Source organism: Centropristis striata, chromosome 7 (genome assembly GCF_030273125.1).
Source record: "Centropristis striata isolate RG_2023a ecotype Rhode Island chromosome 7, C.striata_1.0, whole genome shotgun sequence".
Taxonomy (NCBI): domain Eukaryota; kingdom Metazoa; phylum Chordata; class Actinopteri; order Perciformes; family Serranidae; genus Centropristis; species Centropristis striata.
Window position 1 is genome coordinate 37,935,226 of NC_081523.1, and position 25,802 is coordinate 37,961,027.

The window sequence follows — 25,802 nt, forward strand, 5'->3', positions numbered from 1 at the left end:
TAGTCCAACATAAAATGTGATTTTTAACCCTTTTTTAACTTTCAAAACACTATTATGCTCAATGAAGAATTTTAACTGTTGCAAATGTGAACAAAGGTTGCAAATCGAACATATAAGAGGGTTCCATCCAGTTCTATCATTTTATACTAAATCTATTTGAGCTTGTCTCCAGTTTTACTTGGTATATCATCATCAAACTGAAACTGGCCTCATGGAGTTTACAGCCAGAACTTTAGAGGTAAATTTACAGTAGGGCTCCACGCTGCTTTGTTTTCTAGTCTGATGGAGTCAACAAGTCTGGATTATTTGGAGCTTTTGGAGACTCCAGAGGGTTAAAGAGACTGTTCTATCAATATTACTTTGTATATTATTCACTCCTCGTGATAACACCATTCATTTGATACAGAGACACAGGAGACGACTGACAGATGGATTTTATTGTCATTAGCTGTTTTGCAGAATGACTTTGATTATTGTGTTAGTGTTCCAAGCAGAAAGTCGTATCGCAACAAAAAATTGTCAGTGTTATCAATCAGGTTTTGTAGTCTTTGCAAAAACATGCTCCCATGGCAACCCTGCAACAAAGCCCCTTCAGATAAACCATTATTTTTACTTTTACTCTTATACTAGTTATTCATAGCTCCTACTTCATTTATTCTATTTCGTGATATTTTTACCTCTCTATTTATCCCTAGTTGTGTTCTGCTGCAACACCCACATTTCCCATCTTATAAAATGAATAAATAAAAATGAATGCATATCTTGTAGACTGTCATGGTTCATTTGATCACAGTGTATTATGCATATTGAGATGTTATTTAATCATTTCTCCAGTGACTAGAGCTAGACCTGAATGCTGGGTCTTGAGAAAAAATGGTTCAGTATTTTTCACCAGAACTACATTCCTAAAAATGTAGAGGGGGATTTTTAAACAACGTTTAGACCATGATGTCTGCAGAGAGAGAAAATCAGAAATTATGTTTTGTTGCTGTTGATTTTTGTCAAGGGGAAATAGGAAAAGTGAAATAAATTAAGCCTTAAGGTAGTGGATTTTGAATTAGTGATAATAGTAGTGATTATAGTGAGGACATTTTCAAAAGTCTGCATTTATCAATCCATCCATCCATCCATCCATCATCAATCAATCAATCAATCAATCAATCAATCAATCAATCAATCAATCAATCAATCAATCAATCAATCAATCAATCAATCAATCAATCAATCAATCAATCAATCAGACTTTATTTGTATAGCACTTTTCATACAAAAGAAATGTAACACAAAGTGCTTCACATGAAAAGAGAGAAAATTAAATAAAAACAATAGTAAATAATAATATTGAAACGTAAAAAAGCTAGATAAAAAAGATGAAAATAATTAAAAAGTCGAGCAAACACACACACACACACACACACACACACACACACACACACACATGTATACACTATTAAATAGTAGCAAATAAATAAAAGAGAAGATGCTGTAACACTAAGATGCACAAGCAAAGAAATATTTAAAAATGGTTCAAGTAAAAGCCAAATTAAAAATGAATTAGATAAAATAAATAAAAAATTAAGTAAGGTAAGATAAAATGAAAAAAACAAAAGTGAATAAGAATAACAATAAAAAGTAAAAAAGCTAGATTAAAAAATTAAAATAATTAAAAAGTAGAGCACGGTGAGACACACACACACACACACACACACACACACACATATGAAAATACAGACAGCAGCCGCTACAGGGAAGATTATTTTCATTTTTTTATCTAGCTTTTTTTTTTTTACTTTTTATTGTTATTGTTATTTACTTTTGTTTTTTATTTTAGTTTATCTTACCTTATCTTATCTTTAGTTTATATCTTTTATTTATTTTATCTAATTAATTTTTATTTGCTACTATTTATTACTATATATATATATATATATATATTAATAAATAGCAAATAGATAAAAGAGAACATGTTGTAACACTAAGATGCATGAGCAAAAAATATTTTAAAATGGTTCAAGTAAAAACAAATTAAAAACATAAGTCTTCAGTTTGCTCTTAAAGATCTGAAGCGTCTCTGATGACCTCAGGTCCTCAGGAGGCTGGTCCACCAACGTGGACCACAGAGAGATAACAACACCTCACAGTGGGTTTTATTCTAATCATATAGATTTTCATATTTCTGAAGTTTCTCGACTCTGGCGTCAAACTCAAACAAAAGTGGTACAAAATGCTCCATCCAGTGAAAGCGGACAGGAAAGTGAATGAATGAAAATACAGACAGTAGCTGTTACAGGGAAGATTATTTTCATTTTTTTATCAAGCTTTTTTTTTACTTTTTATTGTTATTCTTACTGTTATTCTTACTTTTCTTATTTACTATTGTTTTTTATTTTAGTTTATCTTACCTTATCTTATCTTTAGTTTATATGTTTCATTTATTTTATCTAAATAATTTTTATTTGCTACTATTTATATATATATATATATATATATTAATAAATAGCAAATAAATAAAAGAGAACATGTTATAACACTAAGATGCATGAGCAAAAAATATTTTAAAATGGTTTAAGTAAAGGCCAAATTAAAAAGTCATATGGATTTTCATATTTCTGAAGTTTCTCCACTCTGGCGTCAAACTCAAAGTGGTGCAAAATGCTCCATCCAGTGGAAGCGGACAGGCTGTTGTGTCCTATCATGATGTGACTGTGACGGTGGAAGGAGGAGGGGCCGGGAGGCTGGCGACTACACACACACACACACACACACACACACACACACACAGACAGCAGCCGCTACAGGGAAGATGGAGGCTGGTGTGGCCGCGGCGGAGCGGACCTGCAGCCTGCAGCAACATCGCTGCTGATAGCAGGTGAGTCCTCGTCCGGTTCGGCTCTGATCCAGTGCGTGATCCGATCCTGGACCAGCACACGGTGATAGGGAGCAGACCGGTCTGGAGCGGCTGGTTGGTGCGCTGTGAGGACGGTGGGTTTGTTGACTGTTTGAGGAGTGGCTACAGGAAAAGATAACGGCACGTTTGAGAGGAAATGCCTTACCGGGACTGGGATGGAAGAACGCACCGCTGGTTCTGTGGACGGGGTTTAGTGCCGGATTGAGGCGGGACCGCTCCGTGGGTTGTCATGAGTGAAACGGCCCATAGAGGCCCTGTTGTTGGCAGGTGCACAGACCGATCCAGTCTAACTCTGGCCTGCTGCATCCTCCTGGTGCTTCCTGGGTCCCTAAACCAGGAGCAGCCTGCTGCGATCACCTCATATGATGCACAACCAGAACCACACATGTGTTGTGCAGAGGCAGCCAGTGTGTGTGTGTGTGTGTGTGTGTGTGGCAGTGTTGTTGTTGACAGGAATGCTGCAGGTTGCTGGTTGTGCAGTGTGTCTGGGCTGCAGCACCAGACCATCTGGATCCTGAACCCACACTGTAAAAGTCCACAATCTGCCTTTAAATCCACCTGCAAACACATTTCATCATCCCCATGTTGCATTCAGAAACTACATATTTTAAAAAAATGTATTGTTTTTAATTTAGCATTAAATGGAAGAAAGGGGGTCTTTGGGGGAATATAAAAATCTCCTTTTCCTCTGGGCGGCTCGAGGGGCGTGGCAGGGTCTGAGTTTGATTGACAACAGCTGGCAGGCAGACCCCCGGCAGTTTCACAAGAAACTCATCTCGCATTTTCTTTTTGCTTCCAGTGTGCAGTGCAGCTGTCCACACAGAGAATGTACTGTTGCATTCAGCGTGCATATAATTGGGACGTACTTCATCATAGCATTGCACCTTTAACTTTCACCCTCTTCATCACGCTGTGCAAAGGATTGTGGGCTAGAATAGCCAAGCTTGTGCTGTAGCTAGCAAGAGTGTTGTTGGCGGACCATAGGGGGGGCCAGGTTGTTCCTTAGGCTCCGTTTACATGATGACGGTCTGAACAGAAGATGCAAAAGTGGCGTTGCGTCTTCACTTTTTATTCCACATTTAGACGAGCGTTTTCAGGAGGAAATCTGCGTGCAAAGGTGACGCAAAAGTGTGTGAATGTGATTGGGTATCATGCCAGGCGGCATCACTTGGCATGTGGAAGTTTTCACTTCATGCATTTGCAAAAAAGGGTCCTATGTTCCCCTGTAGCAATACATACCGGGGAGCATAGGACCCTTTTCCAGAAAAAGGGTCCTATGTTCTGTCACATGGCCCACCTTAGCTCAAGCAGCACAAAACTTACATTTGCAAAACAGCTACTTTCTGGTTACTTTGCAGTTATTTTTTTTGCTTTTTAAATCTAGGATTACTCATGTTTGTATATTCCCACCCCTAATCATATTGTCTTGCATCGAGGCTTAGCGTTTTCCTTTTAGGGTTCGGGTTAGGATTAGGTTTAGGTTTAGGGTTAGGATTAGGATTAGGATTTGGATTAGTATTAAATTAGGGTTAGGTTTAGGATTAGGATTAGGATTATGGTACAGGTGTAAAAAATAAGATCGAAGATGGCTGCTTCAGTTCCAGGGTCCTGGTATTGTGCTTGCTGGCTCACTGTCTCTGTCTGGCTTTGGTTGGGGAAACAAAATGTAACTTGAAATTAGAACCAAATCTAATTAGAACCAATGCTAAGAAAAGAAAAGAAAAAACCTCAGCTCTGTTTATCAAATCCTAAACAAGTACACTGGTGCTCTTTCTGAACTGGGAACGCTGGATAAGGAGACACATTGTGCTTTTTGTTGTGTCCAGGCTATATCAAAAGATGAATTAGACACAGGTGTCTTCCTCTGATCACTGACACCTGTCTGCTGTCTCTCTCAACACTGACCTATGGCCGTATGTGTCCAGTCATTATTTTCAGTCCAGTTGTACAACCCAGTTCCAGAAGAGTTGGGATGCTGTCTAAACCGTTAATAAAAACAGAATGCGTTACATTCAGAATGAATGGATACATTTCCACTTGTTTTAGCATTAGATAGCCTTTGTGATGTCTTTGTGCTGTATTCAGATCCATGTATGTATATTTTTTTCCTTGGATGCATCAATGGGCCACTTCCACACATTTGAGTTCAGACATGTTTGTGTAAAATAATTGGTATTTACACATTCTTTAAATATATAGTTGTATAATATTATAGAATTTATAGAAGTCATTTCTGATATTTTTTTAATAATTCTTTTTAACATTATACAAAGCAAAATTGTATTTTAAACTCAATAAACACTTAAGGAACACTTACATTCACATCAGTTATGGTAATTGAGAAGTTTGCCATCCATTAATAAGTGATTTATCATGCTATTTATAGGCCCAAAGTAGGCCTGTTTTATATTTTTAATTCTATATTTATTTATTTTTGCCTGTATTGGATAGTACAGGTAAAGGCAGACAGGAACAAGGGAAGGAGGCGTTTGAATGACATGAAGCAGTGTGCTGCAGATCACAATTGACCCCAGGCCTCTGCAGTAGGGCTGCACGATTATGGCCAAAATTATAATCACGATTATTCATCATGTTAGGGAAAACATCTGTATTTTTATTGCACTACTTTTAAACAAACAATAGAAACAGTTTTTAATGTCTGGTGCTTGTTGTAAACAAACAGAGATCGCTAAGTGAACACCTCCTGCAGCAGCAGCACATACACACTGTACTGCTACAGAGCTAACTGTTAGCCTGTTAGCAATTTGCAGACTGGACGCTAAGGGGTAAACATCCCCTCCGGCTCTGCAGCTGGGAGAGACTGCTGCAGGAGGACTGTGCCGCTTCGACTCGTTCTTACTGGGGATTTCCACCGGCCACGGAACGGACGCGTGTATACGGCGTGCTCGCTACGCTGCCGTTACGCGCCCGGTGGGAATTGACGCCAGGCGGAGGACGGAGCAAAACCATGTCGCAGCCATTCCACCCCCAGTGGAAATCCCCACTTCTAGGGAAAAAAACAAAACGCACAACAAATTTTCTATAGATATCGTGCTCATATCAGAATTGTGAACTCTTTTTGCCAATATTACCATGTAGTGAATATCTGATATTATGACAGCCCTAGAGAAAGCCAAATTCAAATAACCGCCTCATGTTTTTTTTCCCCTGCCAACCAGTCAGCTGCAGTTTATAGCCATGTCTGCCCAGATTTATATAATATATGCTGGGAAGACTTTGAATTGATTTAATAAAGGTATGAAGTGTTATTTTGGTGAAATATGTATGCTTCATGCACATGTTCAACCCAGCAGCACTGAAGATCTACTCAAACTGCTGTTTTAAGATTAGTGTCACCAAATAAGAATCGACAATCATCAGTCTTGAGTTACGTTGTTGAATAATAGCCAAAAACATTATGGTGTCACAGTGAAGTTGACCTTTGATAATTTAGGTATACAATGTCATCATTTCATGACTAGGATGAATCCTATTAGATTCAATCATCCATTATCCTTAACCCTTAATAGGACACTCATTGAAATACTTTCAAATTCCAAATTTCAACCCAAGAGAATATTGGAGGATATTACATACTGCCAGAATGTGTAAAAAAAAAAACATACGGACCCGGGGGAGGGGGGTAATATTTTGAGAAAGAAGTTTACGAGATTAAAGTGGCAAATCTATGAGCAAAAATATAAAGTGGTGAATCTGGGAGAAAAAAATTGCTTTTTCCCCCAATTTTTCTCTTAAATCTGCAACTTTTTTTCAAGTAGATTTGCCACTTTAATCTAGTTAATTTGCAACTTTTTTCTCGAAATATTACCTTCATTTTCACATTGGAGGTCAAGGTCAATAAAGTTAATATTATCATATTATTATCATACTGATTGGTCAGATGTCATGGTGTCACTGTCTGTGACGTAGCCTGATCTTTGCTGATTAGCTGGAAGAAATCCATGTCGTTCTACGACCAAACAGAGAGACACGGGGACCTCATTTTGATATCCACTGAAGTTACCAAATATAGTTCTTCGCACACACTGATCAATGGCAACTTAAGGCAGTGTGTCCCTACTTGTTGGTTCAAATTCAGAAAGATCAGAGCATTCTTCATCCTACAAGCATTATAACCAGCGGTTGCTTTTATAATAGAGCTGAGTGTAAGGTCTGTGGAGCCACTGCGCTCTGATCATAGAAATAAAACACAGTTCATAGTTTAAAGCTTCTGAGTGTTTGGGTTGGCTATTCTGTTTGATTAAATAATCTCAAAGTCACATCACACATCACAATACATTCTGCTTAATTGTGATGACAAACTTCATTTGCATTGTATTGCAAGTGGCTTTTTATAACCCAGCCAATGACAGTGACAGCCAGTGCTCATTAGCACCAAAGAAGCCGTTGGCAGAAAGGTCAAATGTCTGTTATATCGAGTAGTTGGCGATAAAGTAACTAAGTCTGTGGAAACTTTTTTTTTTATTTTTTTTATATCAAACAGCAATACAATGCACAGTTACAAACAAGAAGAAACAAGTTACAGAAAGATAAACAATGCAAAAAATAAAATAGAAGTAAAAAATATTAAAAAAAAATAAAATAGAGGAATAATTAAATGGAAAAGAATGAGACAAAAACAAATAAATAAATAATAAAATAAACAGACGCAAGATTACATGTTAAAGACATTAAAGGCAGTGCATATGTTGGCAGTCTTCACAGCTTTTTTTGTTTTGTTGACAGGAGAGAGTTGAGATATACTGTTCAAATTCTGACTTCAACAAATTTGTTTTTTTTACTTGAAAACTTACATTTGTGTATGTGGTATTTGGCAAAAAGATGCATCATCATCCTTCTTTTTGTGATCAAAACAGCCAAATATGACATCTTTATAATGCAAATGAAAATAGGGAGGCAATGTCCTTCCAGAGTTTGTATGGAAACTCTATAATCATATCAGCAGACTCTGGCTCCAACAACATTGTAGAACCTGATAATGTAATAACCCCGATAATGTAATAAAAATCTGCACTCAAGTCCATTGAAAATGTAATAAAACCTGATAATGTAATAACTTCCCGATAATGTAATAAAGTGTATTTCCCAATAATGTAATACACTTTTTACCAATAATGTAATAAAGTATAACATTAATGGAAGGTTTTTGATCAAATCAAAGATGGCGGAAAATCCAATATGGCTCTGGGATTGGCCCAAGGGTCCCAGTGGGTCCCAGTGATACATCCTTTGTGAAAAACGGATGAACGGGTCAAAAGTTAATAAACATTCAACTTTGACCTGTTGGTGGCGCTAGAGCTCTTGAGCTAGAGTTGATACACAGTATCTCCACTTGAACCCAAGTAATGGGTGGTCTGCTGCTAAATTATTACAATATTGAGGAATTATTACATTATCAGGACTTGTGAAATGAAGGCTAACCTGATAATGTAATAACCTCCCACTAGTACACCTCCAACATGTCAAGGTAACTGTGCATCAAAACCACAACCAGTGTGGCTCGACTTCCTCCTCTTATCTGGGGGTTTATATTCTGAAAGTGAGGGAACTTTCTAGGTAGGATTTGCAGGGATGGTCATTGCTAGTTGTCCATCCATCCATCCATCCATCCATCCATCCATCCATCCATCCATCCATCCATCCATCCATCCATCCATTCTCGTCCGCTTATCCGGGGCCTGGTTGCGGGGGCAGCAGGATAAGCAGTGAAACCTTATTTTTTGATGGCTTCATGGCAGTTACATTCTAAAGCACAAATAAAAATCAATCAGAGACGCATTTCATTTTCTTCCTCTGCATTTCATTCATTACAGCCAACATGCAGCACCAGTAAACACCATCCAGCAGTAACTGCAGTGAGGTGGGTTGGGTTTGTTTTATGAAGCAGGGAACACACGGAGCTGATGACTGCAGTGTGTTTACCTCTGCGACCACCAGCAACTCTCACCATGTCATACCGATCTTTGATACGTCAGTGGACTCATTTTCACTTTGACAGCAGAGACAACAACAGGCTGGAGGAGCTTTAAATATCAGAAAATAGCAGCAACGTCTCGATGGAAACATTGCTTCATAGTCAGACTCAGTACAAAGCTGTTTAGTTCTTGACTAAGTAGGACTAACCAGTTTAAACCCAGGCCTCCAGAGACCATACAATACACAACCATGATGTGTCTTTTTCTGAATGTCTCTGAGAATGCTCTTTTTATTATACTGTTACACTGGGGCGGCTGTGGCCCAAGTTGGTAGAGTGGTTTGCCCATCGATCGGAGGGTTAGTGGTTTGACCCCTGACCATAGCAGCCTACATGTTGAAGTATCCTTGAGCAAGATACTGAACCCCAAATTGCTCCTGATGCTGCGTTCATCGGTGTGAGAATGAATTCCCAATGGTGGCAGGTGGCACCGTTTAGGGTAGCCTCTGCCACCAGTATGAATGTGTGTGTGAATGGGTGAATGAGCGCAGTCTGTAGTGTAAATCAAATCAAATCAAATCAAGTTTATTTGTATAGCCCTTTACAGTAGCCAGAAGGTACCCAAAGTGCTTCACAGGAAATCCATAAAAACAATACATAACACATGCATAACATATAAGTACAAAATAAAAGTGCTGCAGTGCTGCAAGGTAGTACGAGCCATAGACAATAGCCATACATAGAAAGGAACAAACAAAATGAGTAGACCTAAGAAACAGAGTTGGCAGAATTAAATGCCAACCTAAAAAAGTGGGTCTTCAACTTTGATTTAAAAAGGCTGAGATCAGAAGTGAAACGAATGTCAGGGGGCAGTTTGTTCCACAGCCTTGGAGTAAAGCACTTTGAGTGGTCGCAAAGTGACTAGAAAATCGCTATATAAGTGCAGGTCCATCTTACCATTACCATTTGTCATTATGATATTCTAGTAATTCTGCCCAGAAACATTTCGGAAGTTTAGAAGAGCTGTATGATTTGATTATTTTATCCCTTTTTTGTGTGCGGAGAACCAACAGACAAACATGTTCTGGCCCAGCCGGCTGGGGAAGGACTCTGCTCTATGGGCTCAAAAATACAGAAGCCTGAAGAAGCATCTTGAGGCTTTTTTAGCATAATTTACCCAGTGAGCAACTTTTACAGGAATTACTTAAAGACAAAATTTGAACATTAGCTCTCCTGAATACATCCACAGTCAAACTACACAGCTCCACTCACATTTTGCTTTTGCAAGAATTCAACAGTACAGGGACATATCACTGTGAAAATGTTGTTAAACAGTTGGAACCTGAGGCTCCGTTTACATGATGACGGTCTGAACAGAAGACGCAAAAGTGGTGTTGCGTCTTCACTTTTTATTCCGCGTTTAGACGAGCGTTTTCAGGAGGAAATCTGCTGCATACGGTGACGCAAAAGTGTGTGAATGTGATTGGGTATACAGCCAGGCAGCATCACATAAAGCGATAAGAGCATCTTTGGGCATGTGGAAGTTTTCACGCCACGCATTTTCATCAGCTACTCCTTCCACAAAGTTCTCCACCATCACTAGATCTCCCAGGTCTCGTCCAAAGCCGCCTGGCTCGCCTCCCACCAGTTGGTGCATCCAAAATGTGATAGAGGTAATTCCAGATCCTTCTCTGATCAGATCAGAGTTTTGTGTCTTGTCAGTGTAGACGACACGCTACGGTGGAGAGGATTACAGTTTTACACTCTGGAGGGTGGTTTCAGATTTTTACGTTTTTAAGCCCCAAAAACGGCGTCACCGTCTAAACGAAAGGCATTTCCCATAAAATATTTTGTCGTTTTTGCCGTCATTATTATGTACTCCAATACAAAATAAATAGACTTAAAACTTTTTGGGCTCCACTACTTTGGCAGTCGATACCCAGCCATTAATCTAGTGAGGAGCAGGCAAGGCTCAGCAAACACTGGACTAACATTAATCTGCCTCCACTCTGACACTCTGTGTGAGGTACACTGTGTGATATGACAGGGCTAGTAGCTGCTGGAGCCCGGGGCATTTCTGATTCCACTGCTCTTGATCCATCCATCACCTCACATCTAACTGCCAACCAGCTCAGGAGCTAGTGAAGTGCCTCAGTGCCTCAGAGACTGTCTCACTGGCCAGAAATCATTCAGCTGCACTGGATGTTTATGTTGACTTAATGTTGCATATCATGTGGGATGGAAGGGAGACATTTAAGGTGTATTCATTGATTTAATATATTTTATGATCAACTTATAAATGCCAGTGACTTCCATACTTTAACAATATAAGCCTTCTCACAAAAGTCCATTTAAGCACATGTGGGCTTTATGTCAAAGGTTTGTATTCTTTCTAGGGCCGGGACTCGATTAAAAAAAATTAATCTAATTAATTAGAGGCTTTGTAATTAATTAATCGAAATTAATCGCATATAAATATTTGACCTGAGAACAGTGAGAAGTCATTTTTTCACATGGATTTTTAGTATACCATTGAATAATGACTGAATACATAAGCTTAAGCAACAAAAATATTGTTTATTTTTGTTCAAGTTCAACAGACCAGTGCAATTTTTGCCATTAAGTGTAGCAATAGCATATTTAGAAATATAGTACATTTCATAAATTCAGGTAGCCTATAGGTAGGTAGACCTTCTGTAAACTAGAATACTTTGGTTTTTGAAGTAAAACACAATACTTTCAAGTACATTCAGAACACTGGAAACCCTGACTATTAGAAAAACATCTCTCTGTTGCTTCAGAGGCCATAACAGACTTTGTTGATTTACCAACAGCTGGTTTAAAAAAATCAAATTAATTTCTCTCAATAACCTTGGCCAAAACAATAAAGAGTTCAACATAAAGTGCCAATTGCACCAACAACATAATACATAGTTCAACATAAAGTGAACCATTTAAAATAAGTACATGCAAAAATAAGTGCGATTAAAATGCGTCAATTCTTTTAACGCGTTAATTTTGTGTAATTAATTAATATTAATTAACGCGTTAAACACCCGTCCCTAATTCTTTCTCTTTTTTTGCCAATAGAGTGACTCAAAACAATGAAATCTGCTGAGAGAGACATACTTGATGACTCTGCATGTTCAGTCTCCACATCCAGTTGAGCAGGCTGCCTAAATACTGCTGATCCCCAGAAACAGAACAACTTATCCTCCACAGTACCAGAGTCACGCTTTCACATCCATTTGTAGATAATCCTGACATCATTCAAAAGAACATTGGGCCTAAGGCCCCGTTTACACGAAGGGAAAACGCAGATATTTCCATGCAGTTTGGCCTCTCATTTACATGAAAACCCCGTTTTTATCACAGAAAATGATTATTTCTAAAAGGCAAAGTGGAGAATTTGGAAAACTCCAGTTATTTGTTGTCGTGTCAAGTGGGAGAAACGGGGTTTTAGGTTCTCACGCTCATTCTATCTAGTTGTTTAGAAAGGAACAGGAAGTCGCTCGTGTTATTCGTTGGTGTTGATTCTGAGGATTCTGATTGGCTTGTATGGCTTTATCCTTCTACCTACACTGCCGCTCATATAATAGGTTTGGCATAGTTATAATGGCGCTCGATGGCGTATTTATGCAGGTTGATGTAAATGACAACTTTTTTGAAAACGATGTTGTGTGCACGATGTTATTTTTGAAAACGGAGGGGGGTAAATATTTGTTTATCTAAATACCCTGCTATGTATAAACGTGGCCTCATTCTCCAATATCTTCTTAAATTTTTTCTAGGGATGACGCCGATCGATCGACAACTGATTGGATCGGACCGATATGATAAAAAAAACGATCAATCGAAAAATCTGATCAAAGGTTAAAATCACCGATCTGATCACATTATACGTACATGTGCTTTACAAGTGTTTGTTATGGTGTGATATACATTCCGGTTCCAAAGGTGGCGGTAGTGCGCCGAAACGCTGCCGCTTTAAAACGAAGAAGAAGTGTTGTGGTCACGCAGCCTGCATGCTCCTACACACACCCACAACATGTCTGCCATATGGAACTTTTTACAAGTGAGTGAGTCCGATTTCACACACGTTAGCTGCAATTTATGCAAGCGTTTAGACATTTAGAGAAATGTTAGTGTGAGAGTGAGCAATAATATTATGTTACACTGTACTGTAGTTCAATGTACAATCCCATTTACTAGTAAGGTGAAAAGGTGCACCAGTTGAACCTTATTAGCAGGTAAACGTCCAGCCAATCCCCATACAAGGGCTTGAGTCTGCAGTGCCGTGTGCACAGTCACATACAGAAATTTAAATGGAAATTTGAGAGAATTAAGACAAGAATGCCAAAGGAAGGTCTGAGGAGGAGCACTGGACTCTAAACCAAAAACAAACAATTACAATCTTCAACGTTTCTGAAGAAAAAGTTCTTCTGCAGGACGTTAACACCAAACAAGCTGTAACATACAGCGGTGAATCCATCCATCCTCGTCCACTTATCTGGGGCCGGGTCGCGGGGGCAGCAGGCTATAATAATTCTGAATATGATATAGTAATGGCTGCACAATTAATCTAATTGTTATCGGGATCACGGTTTTGGCCGCCATGATTAAATTAACCTGATCGTCTGTGATATTTCCATTTTAAAATGCGGCTCTCCTGCAGATCTAATCAAGCACTTTCTACACCAGCAGTGTTGGCAACTTAGCAACTTTGTTGCTATATTGAGAGTGACTTTGTTGCACCTTGCCACAGGGACACTGCATAAAGAATAGATGAGCTATAAGAGGTTTTCCCTGTTAATGATCTATACTGTTATAAAATGCAGTATATAAGGATGTATTGCTACTTACTGAATATTTTATGTTATTTCTCATAGCTCATGGCCTTTATAGCATCTTCCCTGACTTAATGAGAATATTTTTAAAAAAAATACTGTCCTTTTTCACCTGAGATCATCAGGGCTGCAGTTTGCTGCTTTGTTATTTTCTTTTTTCTGTTCATCTAGTGGTCAGCAGCAAGCAGACAGCTCCACTGTCCACTAGGTTTATTTTCATCCTGTCTGTGTCAGCGGACAGTGCCTGTAGCAGCCTGCAGTCAGCCGCCTACTCAGATAAAAGGAAGATAAGATAAGTGGACATCTTGGCAGACATGGAAAAGGAGCCCTCAGCCACGGGCAAATAGCATCTCTATTTGTTTCTGTTGGTTGGTGCATCAGGGAGCAGAGACTGGATGTCCCCTGAGAGGCCATCCAGTCCTGTGGCCTCAGTGGGGATACACTCAGGTTAGGGAATGATAACAGGCTGGATCCATTTGATGATGTAAATTTCTGCATCCTTGAAAATGTAAGGTAGCCTGAAGCAAATAGTTCAGCTCTAAAAGCACAGTCATTGTCAGTGAAGTAGTTTGGAGGGTGAAACACACTGTGAGGACCTTGGTGGTGATTTGATTTTGTGAAGGATTGAAGATGCAGCCTGAATAGATGGGTGGTTTCACAGAACAGTCAACACTTAGATTGTAATGAATGCTAGAATGTGTATCTACTTTAGCAAGCACTGCTTTTGTGCTGCAACACTGGTTGCAAGATGAATGTCATGTTATACAGGATAACAGTGACAAGTAGGGGTGTGACGATACACTCGAGACAAGATTTTAAGAAAACTAGAATTACAAAATCTATGACTGGACCAACAGACTTTTATTTAACTGAGTTGCACATGCATTTTGAAATGTTTTATTATAACTCTTTACATGCATGATGTAAGCATGAGCTTTGAATAAACTTCTTCTTCCACAAATTTAAAGTTAAAATAAAATAAAATGTTTCTTTCAAACAATATAGGCACCGGGAAAGTCTCTCAAATGTCTGCTCACTCAGTGTGTCTCCTTAACAAAAAGGTCCCCAGAGGGATTTAGAGACTCTGGAGGTGATGTATGGTTTTAGATCGTCGCATAATCTCTTAGCGACAGTTTTGACTGTGATCACATAAGCGATGAATTAAACACGTGAGAAACTGTGGCTGCCGTCGCTAACTGTGCACAACATCAGCAGCTGATCATAAACAAAGCAGCATGGCTAATTATGCACAGCATCTCCGCTGATCATAAACATAGCGATTGTGAATTAACCAGCATCGCTAACACAGAGTGCACAGAGTGTCTGGTGCTTGTTGTAAACAAACAGAGATCGCTAAGTGAACACCTCCTGCAGCAGCAGCACATACACACTGTACTGCTACAGAGCTAACTGTTAGCCTGTTAGCACATACACACTGTACTGCTACAGAGCTAACTGTTAGCCTGTTAGCACATACACACTGTACTGCTACAGAGCTAACTGTTAGCCTGTTAGCACATACACACTGTACTGCTACAGAGCTAACTGTTAGCCTGTTAGCACATACATACTGTACTGCTACAGAGCTAACTGTTAGCCTGTTAGCACATACACACTGTACTGCTACAGAGCTAACTGTTAGCCTGTTAGCAGGACTGTGCCGATTCGATTCGTTCTTACTCTTCTTAACGAGCCTCCAGCCCCTGTGACATCATTCTGGCTGCTTGCTGCTTCGCCTCCTTCTCCTCCTCTTCTTCTTTTCCTTTTACTGCCTCCACAGGTCACAAATACAAGTTTGGATAGCTCATAAATATCGTCAAGTTTAATCTCGCGAGATCTCATGGCACGAGATCTCGTCACACCCCTCGTGACAAGTGTCTTTCTCAGGAGAGAACACTGCATTCAGCAGGCCTATAGTTCACTGTATGAAGTATGTATGTCTGTATGGGCAGGACTCAGAGAGCTCCTCCACACACACACAACTGTAAGGTAATTTTAGATATTTCAGGGATGATATTTCTTCCACCAGGCCTGTGTCAGGGTCTCTCTCCTCTCATGGCTTGGTGTGTGAATGGGAGTGTTTGTGTGTCTGTGCCAGCATTGACAGAGTGGTGACCAGTCAGCAGGCCTCTCTGTTGCCCCGGTGCATAGACTCTACAGATTCCTGCTGCCATACAAGTGAGAGGGAATTAAAGGATAATTCTCATTTATTACAACTTAACTCTTACTCAACACAGTAATCCCTAAACTGAGTCAGCTCAGACAGGTTAGGAACAAGCCAGCAGTTTATCCAGATGATCTAAATCTCTTTATCAAACTTAAAGGAGGCACCTATGAAATGGCACAACACACTGCTCTATAGACTGTAAAATAGGGCTGGGCGATATGGACCAAAAGTCATATCCCGATATATTTAGGCTGAATATGGATATACGATATATATCCCGATATTTTTTATCTCAAAGAGAGAGCAACTGTTCAGTAAAAGTCAAAACCAAATATCATATATCCAAGTAGTTTTATTGAAATTGTTTATTTAAGTGGACATAAATACTGTACAACAACAGGAGTACCTTTTTTTCAAATCAAAGCTTCATAAAGTGCACATTTAAATGAAAAAATATCTCAAATAAAAAATAGCCTATGAAATAAAACAGGTCAATCTTTTTCTGAAATAGATATATTTATATGAGAAAAGAATAACAAACATTACAAAAGAACTAAATATGACAAACCCTAGTAAGTGGAGCAATTATATATAAAGAAAGACAATTTAAAAAAAAAACTATATCGATATATCCAATATGGTCAAAATCCATATCACAATTAAAAATATATCGATATATCTTTTATACTGATATATCGCCCAGCCATACTGTAAACCATCAATTTTTATGTTTGGCAATATCATTTTTACCATGGAAACAATCCATGTAATAGCACATTTTAGATTATTGTGTCCAATGTTACAAATCAGTAAGCATTTTCCATCAATGTGATAAAGCACTTTATTTTCCAATTATGTCATTTATTGGATTTGATTATGTCATTTGCCTTTCTGCTTGTCTTTTAGGTGAAGTGAAACCCTCTCTGGCAAAATATATTGAAAACTAAATTGAAGTGGAACAGAGGCTGTAATCAGAGCAGGAAGTCAGGTCCCCATACAGCCTATTGCATTTCTGTTAGCCTGTCAGCTGCACTGTGTTGATGATTGTTATTGGATTCACTGTTCAGCCATCCACAGCTCCTGACTGCAGGAAGTGTGTAAATCACAGTGTTCTTAACTCACTCTTCACTTGTGTGAAAAGAGAGGGCAGACTTGAGAAATGTGTTGGGGAGAAAGAGACGCCTCGCCCCTGTTTTGCATTTTGAATCTTTTATGTTTGCCTCATGTTTTATTAACTAAGAGAAATGCAGCCTTTGGTAATATCAGGACATGCTATATACAATATGATACAATGTGGTGTAAGCTGGTATCAACAATGTCTTGATAAATAAATATACATTTGATGGGAAGAATCATAAAAAGTACAAACAGGCACATTTACAATAGCTGGAGACCTGGCTATTGAGAAATAATGAGCTGTTATTTTTTATCAAACAAATGGTATCAAACCAAAAATTGCTGCAACAATAATAAATCCGTATACGCTTAATTAATTGCTAAATTTATCTTTAAGTTCCCAGCTTTCAGATGGTGTACAACACTTCTATTTGGCATCTACTGTTGACCTGCTCCTCTTCTAAAAAAAACTCCCAATTCAATGTACAATTGACCTATGGCTAAGCCACACCCCCAAACGCGATGAGCCAATCACAGTGCGCATAGCTAACTCAATACACTCGGACATTCTCTGCTTCCACATCCATTGAAATGCATTGGAGTTAGTCCGTTTTCAGTCATTTTTATGTATTTTTTGTTGAGATTTTAAGTTTAAAATGGTCAAACGGTGTGCATGGGGTACATGCAACTCTGACACAAGGTATAACCCAATAATATGGGAGCAGTAACCCGGTTCCCTATGGCAGTGATTCCCAACCGCAGTTCCGCGGCACACAAGTGTGCCGTAAGAAATCAGTATCTATCTATATCAAATCCAGCAACTCCGTCTTAACGAGCGCTAACGAGGTCGGCCGGCTCGTTAACAAGACCCTCTAACCTGTTAATGAAGGCCCTTTTGGTGACTTCGAGATGATATTTCATTTTTCTGTCTCCAAAAATGATTAATTGCCTCCTGTGAAATTTCTCTGACTGTCACAGCTGCCATAGCGCCCGTCACCGAATGTTGACAGTTTGTCCGAGTGAGTGGAGGGGGCGGGGCTTAGCCATAGGTCAATTGGGCGGAATGACAAGGGGCTTCAGACTTTATTGAAAAAAAAAACCCAATAATAATTCAACAGCTGAAGATGTAAAGTGTTTGGAAGAATGTTCACTTGCCCAACAAACTCAACTGTGGTAGTTCCTGTGGTCGTCCTATCAGATTCAGTCAGACTTAGTTCAATATAAGCTTCAGTGCATGCTGCACAAATAGTCATTCATATTTTTGTTTTTGTTTACTAGCAGATCTTAGCTGTCATTTGCTGACTAGTTGTCAGTGATATCTTTTATGGTTTCTTACACCTTAATGTAAATTTATATCTTTCAGTGTTATAGCTTTCTACGTGCATTAACAAACTGCTTAAAGCATGCTAAAAATAGCCAACTTAAGAAAGTGTCTAAAAAGTGTTTAATTACTAAACTGTACATATGGAACTTTGATTAATATTCAACTTAATTATTACCAAATCACCATATCAATATTTGGTTAAATTATGTATCTGCATAGAAGAGGTTGGTAGTCTTTATTCCTGTGCAAAACATAAGACAGCATGTGTATTCCCTTTATAAGCATTTATTCAAAAAGAGCACAACTAAACACACACTATCTCATCTAAGCATTGGCTATAAAGAGCTGTGAATGTGTGTGTATGTTATAGAGAGTGTGAACAAAGAGAAGATGAGTCTGATTTCACAATGGTTGCATGGCTGACCAAAGAAATGTCTGAATCAAAGATGGCCGACTGAGGGAGAGTAGGTCTTTGTTCTGGCTGAACACGAGTTGAACTCAGAACAAAGAGCCATGTAGAGCCAGAGGATTGAATCCCCTCCAAATCTATATGTCTGTGTCTGTGTACAGCATAACAAACATTCAACTTTTAATTTAAGTAAAACAATCTTGTCCATAGCCATTCTAATGTTAATGCTAGGCCCAGTCCAAAGGGGGAAGGCTTGCCTTGTCAAATGGTGAACCCTTTAGAGGCAGAAAAAGGCTGGGAAAGTTGGTTCCTGTTTTTGATGCAGTCTTTGTTCGATTCAGTTGAAGACTGGAGGAAAACGTGTCGCTTTTGTCGTCTTTGCTGAGCTAGCAGCTTGGTTTTAATTTTTCTTTGGGCTAGGGCTGGGCAATATGGACCAAAAGTCATATCCCGATATATTTAGGCTGAATATCGATATACGACATACACTACTGGTCAAAAGGTTTAGAACACACCAACTTTTCCAGAATTTAATTGAAAATGATGCAGTTTAATGTCTCAGTGTACTCTGAAATTAATGCACATTTGCAACATTTAAAATTCTTTATTGAGCATGATAGTGTTTTGAAAGTAAAAAAAAGATTCAAAATCACATTTTATGTTGGACTGAAGGACTAAAAAAAGACACAAAATGACAAAAAAAGACACCAAAAGACACAAAATGACCAAAAAAAGACACAAAATGACCAAAAAAAGACACAAAATGACTTACAAAGACATGAAAAGAATTCCAAAATGGACAAAATAGCCCAAGACTCCATAGAGTTAAGTTGTTAACCCATTTCTTGTTCCCTGAAAAAAGGCCTACTTGTATAATTCTGAAATGTAAATTATCTTTCAGTTTTGGTTAAGCTTACCTTTTTTTATTTACCTCTGGCAGTTCACCACTTACCTTTGTACCCTTTCAAGCTGTTCATTTGACGTGAACTGCTTGAATTTCAATAAAAAACTGGAAAAATTGGGGTGTTCTAAAACTTTTGACCGGTAGTGTATATGCGATATATATCCTGATATTTTTGTATCGCAAAGTGAGAGCAAATGTTCAGTCAAAGCCAAATATGACATGTCACAAGTAGTTTTATTGAAGTGAACATAAATACTGTATAACAACATGAGTACCTTTTTTTTTTTTTAATCAAAGCTCCATAAAGTGCACATTTAAATAAAAAATATATTTTTTTATATAAAGAAAGAAATGGAACTATATTGATATATGCTATATAGTCAAATTTCCATATCACATTTAAAAATATATCAATATATCTTTTATATTGATATATATCGCCCAGCCCTACTTTGGGCACATGTTGCTTTTAAGGTTAACTGACAGACCCAAGCCCAGATTTACCACTGGGCCCATGATGTTGGTGCCCAGGGGCCTCTGACCTCTTGGGGCCTTCAAAAACCCACCAACTGTGGCGTCATACTGTGTTTTTTTGATAATTAATGTGTGTAGCTGCTTCCCAGGTAGGATCGACTACCGGCCGGTCCTGTCAAGGCAAACGAAGTTTCTACCTTGGGATGGGCAACTTAAATGCTGGAGGGGGCCACAATTTTTAATTGACACTACCACAGGGCCACATATAGGACCGTGCACTTAACCAGATATAAATGTATATATGTATGTATGTATATATAAATGAAACTGCAATTTTAAATATGTTTACAGTGCAGTAACTTAACATATTTCATGCTCAAATGCATGTTTAACAGTATAAATAGGAATACAAAAGGTTTGAAGAAAATAAAAAATAACCACTTACTTTGATTTCTTTAAAGTAAATATCTTTGTGCGTTTTTACACCGCACTTTTAAGATTTCATGCTCAAATGCATGTAGTTGTACTGAGGGCCACTTCAAGTCAGGGTGCGGGCAGTATGCGGCCCCCAGGCCTCCAGTTGCCCATCACTGCCTTAGCATAATATACTCTTTTCAATATGTGCATGCTATGGAAGGTTAACTGTGACAGGATTGTGTGTCTCCTCTCCAGGGTGTTGAGGCTAAAAGAGTCCCTAGCACCATTTAAAGCTTCTGGGACGTACCATGTTGTAATTAGTGTAGGGGGATGGATACAATCTGTATTCTGCTGCAAATATACATAGTAGCAATTGATTGTAACATGGAGTTGATTGTAAGATTCTGCAGAATATTGATGAACCAATGCTGGAATGGTTTTTAACGCATTTCTTTGGTTTGTATATTAGCCTGCTAGCTAGCTTTCTTGCTTCATTTGTGATTTGATAAACAACACATTTTGCAGTTTGTCCTCAGTCTGCCTGAGGATATATATATATATATATATATATATATATATATATATATATATATAACTGTACGTTGAATCATCGTCTTGGATCTTGGTAAAGTGAAACTTGTTGAATAATTATGTGCCTCTGAACTGAAAGACACATTTCTATAAATAATAAGAGGTGATTTTGTTATTATGACATTCTTAATAAAAAACCATCAGTATTGACAAAAATCTAATTTTTTACATCCAACCAACCTAATGATTTGTGCATTTTAATAACATTAGTTCTCCATCCACAAGAAAGAAAGAGCTCCTCTTGCTGCTTTATTCTGCTGTGATAGAAACACTATGTGTATCACATAGAAAGGCTCCTTCCCTCAGGGCCACTCCCATCCCATCATTTATTGACAGGAGTGCAAATATTTCATTCAGTGACCTTTCTCAGAGCATCCTCTCTACTCTGTAGTGTGGCAGCTATCGCTAATTACATTTTCTCCAAGTTCATGACAATCAGCACAAACATCACAGGGTTGTTTCCGTTCCCATATCCTCCATAACATCTGCAGTATTTCCTGTAAAGCCAGTCAGTCGCTCTTTACTCAGGACCCCAGCAGCCCTGCTGCTAATTCATGATTACAGCACATGAAATCAACGTGATCCAGATACAATATTTGCTTCCTGATCTTTATTTCAAGGCTTTTACTTTTAAATAGAATCTCTACTAGGGGTGGGCAATATGGCCCTACAAGAGTATCACGATATTTCAGGCTATTTTTTCCGATAATGATACTCTTGACGATATTACGAAATACTTAAAAAGATATAGAAAACATTTTTTTTAGTCTGTATGAATAAATTAAAATCTAAAATGTAGTGTGAAGTGCAAATCTCAACAGTTGCCAAATACAAAAAAAAATTACTCTTGGCTCTTGAGTATGAGCAAATAATAAAAATAACCATTTAGGGGTTCCGGGGGCATATTTTAATGACATTTTGTAAAGGAGAATAAAGGTTATTGTATGTTTTATTCAAGGCATCTTATTTTGACAGTCTTCTTGTAAGTTCTGTGGTGGATTCTGTTAACACACTGTGCTCTTATTTTGAAAGCTGCGTTTAGTGTTTAGCGACAGAGAGTAAGTCACTTTTTGTGATTAAAACAACTTTAATTTTTAGCCTTACTTACTTTTTTTAGCCTTACTTAAATCCTAAATCCTAAATCCTTACTTAATGTTGCCAATATCATGATATGCATTTTTTTTAACCATAAAAAAAAAATACCGATATTATCGTGAACGATACGATATGGCACACCCCTAATCTCTACCCTCTCCTTCCTGCCCTCCACAACACTTTTAAGGGTGTTACATAATGTCACAAGTATTAAGAGACAGTTCGACAGACTTATTTGACATGAGGTATTGGTTAGGGGTAGGGAAAATAATGTATATTGTGTATATATATAAAGTCTAAAGTGTCCAATACCCTGCTATTATTTTCAATATACTTTTTTTTTGGCCACTTTTGGGCAGCAAAACAATCTGAAAATATAACACTGACTTATAGCCTTATTAAGTATATATTGCAAGCAAATCATCAAAAAGTTGCCTATTTACACACTAGGCAGACAGAGCAACACGACCATTCATTTAGGTTGCGTTTGTGTCCACCTCATGAATGTAAAGTCTATCTTTTTAGGTTTAGGTTTTATTTTATTTGCACAGTTAGAATTACATAAAAATTACAAAGATAACATATAATGTAAAGTGCAGGGAGAGGCAGAAAACCCAGATGGGCTTATTTAAAGCCTCCACCTAAAATTTCATAGTTATTAGAAAGAAAAAACAAATGTACAAGTTATAATGACAATAACAAAAACAACTAAAAACAAAAATGAACATGTTAAAACAGTGTATTTGTGTGTGAATTAGAATTTTAAAACAGCAGTTAAATGAGCTTTTAGACATCTTTTGAAGCATTTTACAGAGATGGAGTCCTTTGCCAGATGGGAAAAGGTATTTATCCATAATTTGGTCCCTAAATTGAACAATAAATGGACCTCTGCATGTCAGAAATCTTGAAGGATGAAGATCTAAAGACTGACGCGTTGAATAAGAGTGAATCTGAGAATTACATTTAAAATAAGTCTTAAAGTGCTTTGGAAAGTTTTCATTATCTGAATATACCTTAGAAAAACACATATTTGAGAAATATTGATGTCATGAACAGTAAGTATTTGGAGTTTCTGAAAGAGGAACAGATGAGGCATGTGACTCAGATCTGATTTTCACTCTGTTTAGCTCTGTTTTTAGTCTCAAAAATTGAACTAAAATTATCTCTCTTTAGCTGCTACAAGCTCCACTATGTCCACCAGCTCGTCTCCAACTGTGTCTATCTGCTGTTTGCTTGAGCAGGTAAAGTGGCTTTATCAGCTTTTTCAGTGAAAACAGCTGCCTGCTGCTGGAGACCAGGCTGATGTTGGTCCAGGTGTTTTGTCAGAGTCCCTGCAAAGCTTCCCTATAATGCGTGATCAGAGTTGGCTGAGTGGAAGCAAAAAGAGGAACAATATATAGTGTTCTCCTCGTTTATTGGATGATTTGTGATTTAGGGACCCAGCTACCAGTCTTTTTTGTTTTCAAATTTGTTAACGGAACATTAACACATGAAAAGATAGAGAGAAAAGGAACTTTTGAAAAATTAGCTGGTATTAGTTGTGTTAATTTGATGCAAATCATGTGATCATGAAGTTTCATATTAGTCAGGCGGCTGAGCTAAATAAAGGGGACACACAACACCACATGAGAGATGGCAGCCATATAAAGTCTATGAGAACCAATACTCACAACCAAGCCACTGAGAAGGTCAATCTTGGTGTCAAAATATACATTTTCTGGGTCAAGAAAATATTTAAAGCTATTGAGAATATCACTAGATGATTATTTGATCAAATAGATATGTTCGTTCATGTTCATTGCTTCAAGTGCTGCAGCAGGGAATCCTGAGTTGAAAGTGTTTGGAATCAATGTTCACGGGAGAGTGTGGATTAGCTTCCATGTACACTGCTGAAACAAATCAAGGGAAAGCTTTCATCTCATGTCAGATCTTGTATATGCATTTTTCCCAACAGAAAATGTATATTTTGACACCAAGATTGACCTTCTAAGTGGCTTGGAAGATATATTGGTTCTCATAGATTTCATATGGCTGCCATCTTCGATCCGCAAATCTTGATGAAATGGCCCCTACCAAAACCTTTGGTGATAGAGAGCATGTGGAAAAAATGTGGTGCTTTTGTCCGGCGTGTCCCCTTTATTCTTAAATCTGGTCCTAAGCCGCCCGACTAAATAGGGGAATTCAAAAAATGAACAGGCATTGGTGCAGACAGTGTAGGACAGATATTCTTTTGGGGGTCCAAGGGTTTTATTTAATTCACTCAGGTAATAAAAAGATATAGGTTATCTTACCTTGCAGACTGCTTTCATAGCATTAGCAGAGATAAAAGACCATTCGCACTGAAAAAAACCCTTTTCATGAACAAAAGACAACCATTCAAAAAGAATATTCACTTCTAAATTGCACACCATGTGGGGACCAAATGGCTTCAAAGACTGAAGCACCACACAGCAATGACCTCTCAGCAGAATATAGAAGACACAGACTAGAAAATACCACAACAGTAACTTCAAAGCACCAAAGACGGAACAAAATTAACATATGTAGTGGACTTTCTACCTCTCTTGAGTGAGAAAATGAATCAAAGATCACGTCGAAGTTCCTTTTAGTTTTCTTTATTATCAGACATCAGAATACAACAGAATCTTAAAGGCTGCAGAAAAAAGGGTCCTTATCCAATAAAAGCCCTTAGTTCTCTCTGCTTTTTCATCTGTGTTAGGGCGTTTAACAATTCAAGTGTAACATCCCACACCCAACGTATAATGCACGTTTTCCGTGAACGCGCATGCTGCTAGGTCTTCTTTTTAACCTCAAAAGGATACAACATATACTGTTTATATTCTGCCCCCAAACGCCTCTAATACCTGACAAATCCCAGATCCTACAGTATGTTATTTCTGGTTTAAACCAGCTGTTACATGATCAGGAGGTCATACTGGGGGCCTTTTAGTAAAGCAGAGAAATTAACAGAAAATATACCACATAAAGACGGTAGATGTATCAATACAATTACTCAGAAACTGATGTGAAATCCTCTTTTACCTGGACTCTGCCATTAAAGCCACAACAGCTTTATAGGGAAAGGGCAGCAAGTGACAGCCACGGTGGTGGAGGTGGGACATCACTGCTGCCCCCTGGAGAGGTCACCTCCTCATCTGCCCTCCCTCGGAGAGCAATTACGCAGTGGTTTCCATGACAACCTGCCGCCACCTCTGAAAGTGCAAAAAGGGGAGAGCAGCTATAGTGATGTGCCAGCCATCTCTGCTGAACATCACCACTGTGTTCACTGCTGAGTTAAATACAGGTCTCCACATGATGGTGCTCCGTCATAAAGGGACACTACCTATTTTCATGGTAACGATGTTAAAGTTGGCTAATTGGCACATTGAAAACACATTCATGTTTCCAAGATGATAAGTTATGATTAATGGTAGATGTATTAAAATAACTGTTATTCCAGTGAAAGACGCTCATCTGCTTCCTGCTGCTCTAATTGGACCTAATAGGTCAAATTTGCCACACAGCGTTTGCGATGCTCCTTTCTTTTGAAATGGAATGGGGGAAATGATGTTTTGGGCTCAAGCACAACACATGACCAATGCACTGAAATCACTA

The 25,802-nt window shown here is 38.3% G+C and overlaps 1 protein-coding gene across 1 annotated transcript in view; it reads left to right on the forward strand.

The window, feature by feature from the left end:
* The first annotated feature begins 2,769 nt into the window (after nucleotides 1-2,769).
* Nucleotides 2,770-25,802, forward strand: part of apba1a (amyloid beta (A4) precursor protein-binding, family A, member 1a) — a 71,026-nt gene continuing 47,993 nt past the window's right edge. The window contains exon 1 of the mRNA XM_059337395.1: nucleotides 2,770-2,869. The gene's annotated coding sequence lies outside the window, so the exon portion shown is untranslated. The remainder of the gene's footprint in view (nucleotides 2,870-25,802) is intronic.